The 8,590-nt window shown below is 40.6% G+C and overlaps 1 long non-coding RNA gene and 2 other non-coding genes across 3 annotated transcripts; all 3 read right to left on the bottom strand.

The window, feature by feature from the left end:
- Window positions 1-155: 155 nt before the first annotated feature.
- On the bottom strand, window positions 156-319 carry LOC113651329. Its single transcript, XR_003442649.2, has one exon. It is a non-coding gene; the product is annotated as a U1 spliceosomal RNA (small nuclear RNA).
- A 366-nt stretch (window positions 320-685) lies between these two features.
- On the bottom strand, window positions 686-849 carry LOC113651328. The gene has a single exon (XR_003442648.2). It is a non-coding gene; the product is annotated as a U1 spliceosomal RNA (small nuclear RNA).
- A 2,993-nt stretch (window positions 850-3,842) lies between these two features.
- On the bottom strand, window positions 3,843-8,227 carry LOC125140877. The gene is made up of 2 exons (XR_007140182.1): window positions 7,204-8,227; window positions 3,843-4,349 (listed from the first exon to the last, which is right to left on the bottom strand). It is a non-coding gene; the product is annotated as an uncharacterized LOC125140877 (long non-coding RNA).
- Between the last annotated feature and the right edge of the window lie 363 nt (window positions 8,228-8,590).

The following is an 8,590-nucleotide window of genomic DNA, read 5'->3' on the forward strand; positions in this document are numbered from 1 at the left end:
CAAGTGTTTCCTGAAAACAGCTCAGCTGGCAATGGCTGAGCCTCAAACTCGGTTTCAAACTTGCTAGAAAAAAAAAAGTAAAAAATTAAACATGGCAAACAAACCAGTTCAGAGCCTGTTGCTTTTTGTTCTAATTTTTTAACCAGTTTTAAAAACAGGGGAGAGCGCGAACGCAGTCCCCCACTATCAGAAATTATGCAGTCGAGATTCCCGCATTTGGGGAATTCGCAAAGGTCAGCATAGCCCGAGTGCAATGGCCGAGCCTCGCTTTGGGCAAACCACCTCCTTGATCATGGTATTGCCCCTGCCAGGTAAGTATGAAGGAGTCTGTCTGGCTGAGATGTGCCCTGCGAGGCTGTAGGCAGCTGGCCGAGGGTAAGCACAAGCAAGGCCTCAAGGCGGGGCCTTGCATAATTTTTGGCCCATCCACTTCCAAGTGAGGACAACATACCAGAGGGGATTTCAAGAGGGCTCCCTCTACTGCTCAAGCAGGATATGGACATGACTAGAACTTGCAGCCCCCTTTCATCTACAAGTGTTTCCTGAAATCAGCTCATTTGGCAATGGCTGAGCCTCAATCTCGGTTTCAAGCTTGCTAGAAGAAAAAGTAAAAAATTAAACATGGCAAACAAACCAGTTCAGAGCTTGTTGCTTTTTGTTCTAATTTTTTAACCAGTTTTAAAAACAAGGGAGAGCGCGAACGCAGTCCCCCACTATCAGAAATTATGCAGTCGAGATTCCCGCATTTGGGGAATTCGCAAAGGTCAGCACAGCCCGAGTGCAATGGCCGAGCCTCGCTTTGGGCAAACCACCTCCTTGATCATGGTATTGCCCCTGCCAGGTAAGTATGAAGGAGTCTGTCTGGCTGAGATGTGCCCTGCGAGGCTGTAGGCAGCTGGCCGAGGGTAAGCACAAGCAAGGCCTCAAGGCGGGGCCTTGCATAATTTTTGACCCATCCCCTTTTAAGTGAGGACAACATACCAGAGGGGATATCAAGAGGGCTCCCTCTACTGCTCAAGCAGGATATGGACATGACTAGAACTTGCAGCCCCCTTTCACCTACAAGTGTTTCCTGAAATCAGCTCATTTGGCAATGGCTGAGCCTCAAACTCGGTTTCAAGCTTAGAATCAGCTTTATTGCCGGCATGTTTATACATGCGAGGAATTTGTTTTAGTGACATAATCTCCACAGTGTAACAGGATGTCATATGCAGTATAGAAGAAATTGTATGTACACATTTACAGGTGTGAAATGTGCAGTTTAAATAAACATATGAAATATACATATGCAAATAAGTATACAATATATACAATTTGTATGTACACGTGCAATTGTGAAATGTGCAGTTGAAGTAAACAGTACAGACAATATGTATATATGTATGTATGTACAGAGTGCAAGTCTGAAATGTTCCTGGATTTGGGGAATTCGCAAAGGTCAGCACATCCCCTGTCAAGTAGTCTCCTTCTACTGGTCACTTTAAAAATGCAGATGTACAGTACAGTACAGTATGTTCCACATCCAGTTCCACATAGCTTGTGAAATTCTGAAACACATGGACTGAGATCTTTTCGGTAGATTGGCCAAGCTTATTTTTCATTTCAGAAAGATTACACATGGATCAGATTTGTATGGAGATTTGAATGGAGAAATACAAAAACACATCTGTCTGAAAGCTTAGCTGTGATTTGCAAACAAATGTTAAAAACTTTTGTTTATAGACATAATTTAATGATAATGATTCATTTGTTTATAGACATAATTCAATGATAACTGAACAGAAATGTTTTTTTGCTACTTCTCTTTTCTTTATGCTTGGCATAATAAAAGACCCTAAACAATTAAGAATGGAATTGACATTCATAAATGACAATATTTATTAGAATTTTTTTTATAATTATAAGAACAGAATGTGCTTGTAAGTGTATCAACCTCTGAGGCTGCAGAAGTAGATGCTGATTATTTTTTGACTGTAACACAAGTATCAAACTATAACAACAAAATCAGAGTTCACAACTTTGTTTTCATTTTAGGTGTGCTACGAAAATGTACTCAAACATGTATTCAAACTAAAATAGAAAGAAGAATGATTGTGTTAATGATGTCTTGATTACATAATTTGTTTTACAGTGACCATCTCTCACTATTTCCTTAATTCAAGAAAATGTATAATTAATGGTGAGATACTCTGTCTAGTAGTGAAGTAGCTCTTCAAAATTATTTATAGAAAGTTTGCACAAATATGCACGTGGCTATAAGAAGAATGTCTGTGATTTAAAGCATGCTTCTTTAACAAATTTAATTGAAAAGATCCAATACTCCTGCTCTTTAACACCAAAGTTATATTTTTTATTCAAATAAAATAATCTCTTGAAATCTAAAAGCTGTTCACAGCTGAACTGTCTAAAAGCTGTACTGTCACATGAAGTGAAGAGATGGCATATGTAGTGAAGTATTATACAGTCGAATGCATAAGTTTAGGAACCCTTGAAAATTTCCATGATTTTCATTTATAAATATTTGGGTGTTTGGATCAGCAATTTCATTTTGATCTATAAAATAACTGAAGGACACAGTAATATTTCAGTAGTTAAATGAGGTTCATTATATTCACAGAAAATGTGTAATATGCATCAAAACAAAATTACAACATTGCATAAATTTGGGCACCCTTGCCATTTTGTTGATTTGAATACCTGTAACTATTCAATTCAATAAAAGTTTATTTGTATGGCGCTTTTTACAATAGACATTGTCTCAAAGCAGCTTTACAGAACATGAACATAGAGCAGAAGGTAAACATGAATAATAAAAGAAATAACTAATAATAATGTTGAATTTTTTTATTCTGTTAATTCTTTTTCTTTTATTATTAGATATATATAGTTCACAATCTGTATGTATTTATCCCCCTATGAGCAAGTCTGAGGTGACTCAGGCAGCAGTGGCAAGGAAAAACTCCCTTAAATTGGTAAAGGAAGAAACCTTGAGAGGAACCGGACTCAAGGGGGACCCATCCTCATATGGGTGACACTGGTGTGATTGTAATATACAGTCAAACAAATGTTGTATTGGTGTAAGGATCATGGACTTCAGATCTCCTCAGTATCACCGAGTCTAACTGGAGATGTCTCAGGATTCTTAGAGTCGGCCTTGGCTCAGTGGACGTCCAAAGGCTTCGTCCCACAGAGGACATTGGGAGCTGGTACGCCTGACTCAAGAGATGAGTTTTTAAATCTACATTTAAACTGGGAAAGTGTGTCTGAGCCCCGAACACTATCAGGAAGACTATTCCAAAGTTTGGGAGCTAAATAAAAAAAAAAAAATGCTCTACCACCTTTAGTAGAGTCAGATATTCTGGGAACTACCACAAGAGTTTTGTGATCTCAGAGGGCGTGAAGGATTGTAACACGTTAGAAGACTAGTAACGTGTTAGAAGACTAAAGCACTACTTAGCACTGATTAATTGGAACACACAATTGGTTTGGTGACAGATGTATCCAATCATGAGAAAAGGTATTTAAGATGGCCAATTGCAAGTTGTTGTTCTCTTTGACTCTCCTCTGAAGAGTGGTGACATGGAGGCCACTCTTGACTTTCAAATGACCTGAAAACAAAGATTGTTCAACATTATGGTTTAGGGGAAGGCTACAAAATGTTATTGCAGAAATATAAGCTGTCAGTGTCCACTGTAAGGAACATAGTGAGGAAATGGAAGACCATAAGCACAGTTCTTGTTAAGGCCAGAAGTGGCAGGCTACGTAAAATACTGGAGAGGCAAAGGCAAAGGATGAGGAGAACTGTCAGTGGCTTGGGGATAAAACATACCCAAATGCAGGAAAGCGTAAAATAAACAGGATTTAATAACTTAAAAAAACAACAACAGCAACAAAAAAATTACACACAAAAACAGGGACACCGACTAGAGACAAGACAACATCAAACGACAGCAACAGACAGAGGATTCCGTGCTGCTTAAGGCAACGTGGCTCAACTAAATACTAATAACAATTAGACACATGAGAGACAGGTGTGCAGAGGCGAGGAAGAGACAAGGGCAGGGCAGACAGTGAACACAGAACATAAACAAAAGCACGTGGCCAAAGTCCAGGCTGAGTCCTGACAGAACAGTCAAAAACAGCCCACAGACCACTTCCAATGGCCTACATCAACAACTTGCTGCAGATGGTGTCACTGTGCCTCGTTCAACAATTCAGCACACTTTCACAAGGTGAAGCTGTACGGGAGAGTGATGCAAAAGAAGCCTTTTCTGCACACGCCACAAATGGAGTTGCTGGAGGTATGCAAACGCACATTTGGACAAGCCTCTTCATTTTGGAATAAGGTGCTGTGGAGTGATGAAACAAAGATTGAGATTTTTGATCATAACAAGGGACTTTATGCATGGTGGCAAAAGAATACAGCATTCCAAGAAAAACACTTGCTACCCACAGTAAAATTTGGTGGAGGTTCCAAGTTCAGGGTCGCATTGATTCCACTCAATGTAAGCAGATTCTTATAATCAGTCACAAAGTTAAAGTTACGCCGGGGCTGGATATTTATGCAGAGGAACAAGTACAATGTTTTGGAATGGCCATCCCAGTCCACAGACCTGAATATCATTGAACATCTGTGGGTTGATTTGAAGCGTGCTGTCCACGCTCGGCAACCATCAAACCTAACTGAACTGGAGATGTTTTGTAAGGAGGAATGGTTCAAAATACATTTATCTAGAATCCAGACTCTCATTACAGGCTATAGGAAGCATCTAGAGGCTGTTATTTCTGTTAAAGGAGGCTCTACTAAATACTGATGTGATTTTTCTGTTGGAGCGCCCAAATTTATGCACCTGTCCAATTTCATTTTGATGCATATTGCACTTTTTCTGTTAATCCAATAAACCTCAATTCACTACTGAAATATTCCTGTGTCCTTCAGTTATTTGATAGATCAAAATGAAATTGCTGATCCAAACACTCACATATTTATAAATGAGAGCAATGGAAATTGTTAAGGGTTCCTACAATTTTGCATACAACCGTATGAAGTATAAATTCATTATGTGATAATACAAAAACCACCAAGACTACACAAACTTACATATTGAAAATCTCAACAAAATAACAAAAGCTGCTTAAATACATGAGGTTAATTAATTATTAAGAAGGTGTGCACAAAATAAGAACGTAATCAAAGTGAATGTCAGGATAAACATTTATATAATAGAGAGGAAACCATAAAGCTCTCTCTGCAATGGGAACAGCTCATTTGTAATAGTTTAATATCAAGAGTTCAAGGAAATTATTTCCTTGCCAAACATAATTGTGAGCTTGGAGAGTGTGTCAAGTGCAGTTTTTGTGATTGCTGTGGCCAAAAATGCTTGATTTTTCTGCAGCATTAATTCTCTTCTAAATTTGCATTTTTTTTTAAAGAGTTCTGTGCAGTGTGCTTTTTGTTTTTGTTTTGTTTATCACCCGTGTTTGCCCATGGGTCGGCTTGCGTCATGCCGGGGGTCACCGCTCGGCCCTTTCTAATCGGCTGTGGACATTGCTTGGCCCTTCTAATTAGCTTTTAACGTTGCTTGGCCCCCTCTGTGTGCTGCGTGTGCCTCTGAATAAAATTCTCCAATGCCCTCCATCCAAATAAATAAATTCGTACCGAACTTTCTGCTTGACATAGGATGCTTGCAAGTTTTGTTGGGCCATAAAAGACAATAGCTGCAGCAGCTCTTTCTTAAAATGTTTCAAGCCTCAGGGTATCGAGTAGCATTATACTAGTGATCTGTGATTATGCTACTCAATACTCTGAGGCTTATCCCCTTAGAGAAGTAACAGCCAAACAGATTTCAACAACACTGCTACACTTCTTCTCACACATAGGCATCCCTAAAGAGGTGTTAACAGATCATGGCCCCAATTTCATGAGTCACACACTGCAGCAAGTCTATCAGTTGCTAGGAATCAAGAGAGTACGAACAACTCCCTACCACCCCCAGACTGATGGACTGGTTGAACGATTTAACCAAATGTGTTTCTACAGCAGGAATAGGCAGTAATGGTGCACTGGCAGGCGCTCTGCCCTTTGTCAATTGACACTCTGGACAGGATTTACAATACCCAGTCACCTCAGTGTACAAACCAGGCCAATAAAACCTCTTGGAGATTCTCATTAGGGTTTTCATGAAACCCAAGTGGCCTGCCCATGGCCTTTTCTTCATGGCCTAATTCCAACACTTTGCTACGATATGCTGTGGGTACCAAAAGCTGTGTTCCTTCTTAGTTTGTCTGTTTGTATAGAAGGCCATTCATTACTAAAAATCTCTCACTACACAGATAATTCAAAACTAAATCATTGTCAACTTTTTTAAAGCATTCAGACAATGTAGAATCATCCCTTTGGAGTTTGGCTAATACGTTGGGTATGATTAGCTCACTTCCACTGATTTCAAGCTCCATCAACTCAAACTGTAACTGGTTTGAGCTGTCAATCAGATCTGTAACCCAATTCCTTCTTTTCTGCAGTCTGTGTTCCTTTGGGACCCCTGTCTCACCTACATTGTCCTCAGTGAAAAATGGCATTTCTCTAAGGGTGCTCTGTACAGACGGTTCGGATGACTCGGGCACCTTACGAGCCTGAGCTCTAGTGACTACCCCACACCACGCTGTCTCCTGCACCAAGTCAGCTAGAACCGGCATATCCATACCTAGCAAAACTGGGTAGGGCAAATCAGCTGCAATACCAACATTCATTAAGTATGGCTGCTTGTTTACCTCAATATAATCTTCAGCAGTGGGTAAACCTGCTTTGTCCCCATGGACACAACACACTGAAATTGTGTCTTCAGACCACAAATCTCTGTTTACGTACCAAGCCTGTACTAAGGTCCTTGTACAACCTGTGTCTACCATGGCTGTTAGTGGCTATCCATTTAACAAAACTCCCTGGGGGAACCATCATCAGATGCGGGGGTGGGTCTGGGTACATAACACAACCTTGCTGATTTGGGCTTTTTAAGTGGGCAACGTGGGCTAGTGTGACCTGGGTTACCACAGTTATAAACAAATAACATCAATGTTGGGCTTGCTCGGACATGTGTCTATGGGTGCTGTAGCTTTAGGTGGTGTGGGCTTAGGGTGGGTGGGATGTAAAATCTGGGCTTGCCTATGAGAGTATGAACTTCCCCCCCAAAGTCTCAGACTTACCTCTTGCTGCTTGAAGGCTGCCAGCATATCTGAAGGTTTCAGAGAATCCTTTGCAAGCTGCAACATAGGCTTCAACTAGTTTAGCTGCCTCTTCTGCTGTAATGGGATCTCTCTCTTTCATAGTATTTTAGGCGGACATACAACTCCATCGGTGATTCGTCAACAGGTGTGTTCAGTGTTCGAAATCTCAGTCTGTATAGGATTCTGCATTGATTTCGTATTTCTTGAGGATGTCTTCTTTGACTTTGACTTTCTCATAGTCAGAGGTATAGGCAGTCACCACACTTCTTGCTTTGACAGTAAGCAGGGGAACCAGATGAATCGCCCAGTCTTCCTTTGGCCATTTGTACACTTCTGCCAGTCTCTTAAAAGTAGTAAGAAAATGTTCTATATGGAGTGTTTTGCAACTTAGGCAGTTGAGTTATGTGATCAAAACTTCAAGCCACTGTCTGTTCAGAAGAGAGAGCTTTTGGTCGGGCATGCTCCAGATCCATCTGCATCTGAGTGACTTGATGAGTGAGGACCTTGTACTGCTGTTCCCGACAGGCTGATTCTCTCCCTTGCCTCTTCTCCCTGTCCTTCTGATATTGTAGGAATGATTGGACCATGCCAGAGCTGCAATGGCAGATTCACCTGTGTTGTTAAGGGTGTCCACAGGCTGTACTGGATCTCCACATGTGGCACCTTGCTATTCCTCCACATCAACTTCAGCTGCTAGCTGATCTCCTCTTCGGCAGCATAATTGGTATTCCTATGTCACACTAGATCCCACTTCTGACACAAACTGTTAGGATTTGACTGTGGGATAAGAGGCAAATGTGACACAGAAGCCACTTGGAGTCAGGTGAAGGGTGATCCATTAGTGCACACACGGTGTAAGTAATAAAATAATCCACAAAGAAAAATAAAACTGTACAAATTTTAGCCTATACACAAAATATTTAAGTTAGTTCAGCTAAATTAATTGACATGAACCACCTCAGTAAGACCACAGCATTTACTTGGTACACTGTCTGCAAACACCAACTCCTACAATAACCCAACCAGAGTGACTGTGTGGGAGCCATTTTATTCTATTAGTCCCGCCCCTGGATCTAACCATTCTAAAATTGGTAGGGGGTTCTCTTCTCTAGCTATAGGAACATGGGCAACAATCATTGGCAACAACATATACATTAATGAAAATAAATAAACACAAACACACAATTCAACACATGTTCAACCACCATTAAGACTTTCAACAGCAAAACAATACATTTTTATACAGGCATGAACTGGTGACCCATATGATGTCACAAAAATGACCGCTCAGCATGTTAAGTGTATAAAAGTCACAGGTTGTATATTGCACAGGTTTGGTTCAGGAAGCTGGTGAGTGTTTGCAATC

The sequence above is a fragment of the Tachysurus fulvidraco genome, chromosome 3 (assembly GCF_022655615.1).
Source record: "Tachysurus fulvidraco isolate hzauxx_2018 chromosome 3, HZAU_PFXX_2.0, whole genome shotgun sequence".
NCBI lineage: Eukaryota > Metazoa > Chordata > Actinopteri > Siluriformes > Bagridae > Tachysurus > Tachysurus fulvidraco.